Below are 3,873 nucleotides of genomic sequence, written 5' to 3' on the forward strand. Positions count from 1 at the left end.
TGCCTGGGTGAGAGCACCTGCCTCAGGGAGCCCTGTATGTGCAGGTGCATATGAATAGGAGTGTCACGCGTGTGTGTGTGGAATGTCATTGCCCTGTGTGCATGTGTTGAGGTGAATGTGTTGTCTGCCCCCAGGATGGCTTACAGCAAAATAGAAGTGTGAAGGGGACCAGAGAGAAGGGAAAGTTGAGAGGGTGACAGACACCAAAAAGAAAGGGAAAACATCTATGAACTTTCTCTGCCTCTGTCTTTCTCTTCTCCCTTCTCTGTCTTTGAATCTCTCTTCCTGTCTCCCTGTCCCCATCTCTTCTTCCTGTTTCTCTCTCCTTCTCCCGTTTCTCTTGTCTCTCTTATCCTCCCTATCCTCCTGTCTTCTTTTTCTGTCTCTTTCTCCATGTCTGTATCTCTATCTTGGTTTCTTTGTCTTCTTCTAGCTTTCTCTGTGTGTCTACTTGTCTTTCTCTGTCTCTGCCATCCTCTCGCCCTCTTTATTCTTTGTCTCTTTCTCCATGTCTCTATCGCTCTCTTTGTCTCTTTCTCTCTGTCTACTTCTCTCCATCTCTCCCATCCTCTCACCCTCTTTTTTCTGTTTCTTTCTTCATGTCCCTATCTCTTTGTTTCTCTCTCTCTCTCTCCCTCTCTCTCTCTCTCCACGCACATACACACAGCTTTCATGATTATTGACACAACATCTTAGACACTCCTTGATCTCTCCATGTCTTCACTCCTACCTCAGATATCATCAGACCTACACATCATTCATAGGGGCACCAGTCTGTCTACATCCTTTCCTTCTCTCTCACTACCTACAACGAGCACTGGCGGGGCTTAGGCATGATGATGTTGCCAGGAGGACAGCAGTGAAGGAGCTCACCATTTTGCAGGTATAGAAAGAGGGAGCATGTCTTCCTGGCCCCTGATGTTTCCTCCAAGCAGTAAAATTGCAATTAGTGTAATTCCTGGCCTCTCTGTTCCTTGACTCTCACTGTCCAGGGCACCTGGAAAGACTCTTTGAATCTGATTTGTGGACTGGGGGAGAGAAACTGAGCACATTCAGATCAGCTCAGCTCAGTCTTCCTGCTGGAGAACAAGCTTAAGCTGAGAGTGCACAGTTCTCAGTTCCTCCCTGCTCCAAATCCTGCCAGGGTGGGCTGCCATTTGGGGAGGCATGTCCCACATCTACCACGTGGGCTGCCTCCAAGATCCCAACAACATCAACATCACTCCATCTACCCAGCCCAACAATTTGTGTCCACCCACCACCTTACACACATATCTCCATTCTCATCTAAAACTCACTCCAGTGTCCAATCTATCTCACTTATTAGCCCTGTGCTGTAGGTACATACGTCTGCCCAACCCCCCTGCACCCAAACCCACACACCTCTGTCTACATTCATTTCTCTATCTCCCTCCCTATTCCCTCCCCAACAAGCCCATCCCCCTGGGAGTTCTCTGCAAGTCATCCCACCGCCAGCACAGGCAAAACCAGGTCATGTCACAAAGCAATTTTGCCCAGCCCGCCAGATTTTTCACTCTGCTCACAGATAACTAACAGGACCATCTTCCCAGCTAATCGGGAAGGAAATCTGGTGGGCTCAATTGCTGCCGATATGCATTTAAATGGCTGCATCTAAGAGAGAAATCTAAATGAGAGCTGAAGGGAGGCTGGGACACTGGGGGAAATCTCACTGTAATAACTGTGCGAGGCGAAGCAAATCAACAGAAAGTTGTACACTCGCTTAGGGAGAGAGAAGACTACTGTAACTCGTGTGCTCCGAAACTTATTGGAATCTTTGCACTTTTAATATAATGGCATTAGTGTCATGGTTCTTTATGTATGACTTCACCCACCACATGTAATAAACGGAGTGCTATTTCCCAGTGCATGAGCTGCTTGGATGTGAATACAGGGAGAGGGGATGTGCTCAACTAATTCCCTTGACTCTGGGTGATATTGTGCAGTCCTGAAGTGCAGAAGGAGCCTGCATTTGAAGGTGGAACAGCCATAGTTCAAGCCTGGCTCTGCCACTTATACACTAGGTGATCTTGGGTCAATTACTTAACTCCAGATATGTCCATTCCCTCATCTGTAAATGGAGACAATGATACATACCTCCCAGGATTGAATTGAAGATTTAATAATTATATTTATTATACTAGATATATATATGTTTCTATATAAACACTTGGCTAGTAATACACACTTAATAAATGTCATTCATAGGCTTGAGTTTGAACATTTTGCCTCCAATACTCATTGAGGGACCTTAGTCATTTCCTAACCTCCTCCCTCCTCAGTCTCCTCGTTGTAAGACGAAAACAGCAGTTCTTTCCTCAATGAATGCATGCAAAGTGCTTAGAACAGTGCCTGCACTTTATTTGGTTCAATTTATGCTCATTCTTATCTCCCTCATCATCATCGCCACCATAAGTGGCCGGTGTTGAAGTTTATTGAGCAGCCATTATATGGTGCCTGAGGGATAGAAGTAAAGGGTCAATTCTGCAACTCATCCATTAGGCAATCCCGAATATAAGTCATCAGGCCTTCCCCACATCCATACTTCTGAAAAATGGACAAAAGAGGAGACTCAGTGAGAATTGCTTACTGGGTGCAAATTACTTAAGGTGATCACAGGACAAAAGAAACAGGATTGTTCTGTGTGGCCGGAAGGGGTAGAACTAGGACTGAGGTAGGGACAGCAAGGCTAAAAGGAGTCCAATTTTCGCTCCATTCAAAAACGTACTTTCAAATGAATTTCTTAATAATGGACATCCAGAAAGGTAAAAAAGATGAAAAGCTCCGTCTAGCAGAAAGTAATTAAGTAAAGCCCGGATGACTTAATGGAGGAAATGGGGTCCCATGGTTTGGGGGAATGTTGTGATCACCACTCTACCAGGACCATGGCCACCATCTCAACATGTTGATTTGGGAAAAAGACAAAAAAAGAAAACCACCAACTACTTCTTGTCCAGTCTAATGGTGTATTAATTGCTTTCTATGAAAGGAAGCTCATCAGGATGTCCACCTGATAAACATCTTATTTTCTTGGCTGTTATGAGTTCACCCTCTGAGAACTCATAACGTGGAATTGTATCTTGTACCTCATCCTCTCAGCATAGCATGGCATGGCCTCAGGATCAGGTCTCCTGGTCCTAGCACTAGACTTGAGACACACAGTGTGTGGACCCTGGTGAGGACTGGGAAAGTGCCTTTTAGGCAGAGGAAATGTCAAGTGCAAAGACCATCATGAAGGAAAAGGATAGCAGTTCTTGGCATCTGGAGCATAATGTATAGGCAGGAAGCAGCAAGAGATGAGGCAGAGGGCAAACAAGAGGCCAGATCACAAAGGGACTTAGAGGCTATCCTTGGGAGTGGGACTCCAAGAGAGGTCTCAAAGGGAGGACTTCTGGGACCTATTTTTCCCAATTTTATGGATACATAATATTTGTATAGATTTATGGTACATGTGATATTTTGATACATGCATAGGATATGTAATGACCAACTCAGAGTATTTAGAATAGCCATCACCTTAAACATTTATTATTTCTTTGTATTGGAAACATTTCAAATCTTCTCTTTCAGTTATTTTGAAATATTCAGTATATCATTTTTGGCTATAGTCCCCCTACTGTGCTACACTAGAACTGAGAAATTCATCATTAGATGATTTCATCATTGTGTGAGCATCATAGAGGGTACACACAAACCTAGATGGTGTAGCCTACTACACACCTAGGCTACGTTGTACAGCCTATTTCTCCTAGGCTGCAAATTTGTATAACATGTAACTATACTGAATACTGGAGGCAATTGAGGTACAATGGTAAATATTTGCATATCTAAAAATATCCACACATAAGAAAGGTA

Source organism: Carlito syrichta, unplaced genomic scaffold, assembly GCF_000164805.1.
Source record: "Carlito syrichta isolate Samal-C Ts95f unplaced genomic scaffold, Tarsius_syrichta-2.0.1 Scaffold308678, whole genome shotgun sequence".
Taxonomy (NCBI): Eukaryota; Metazoa; Chordata; class Mammalia; order Primates; family Tarsiidae; genus Carlito; species Carlito syrichta.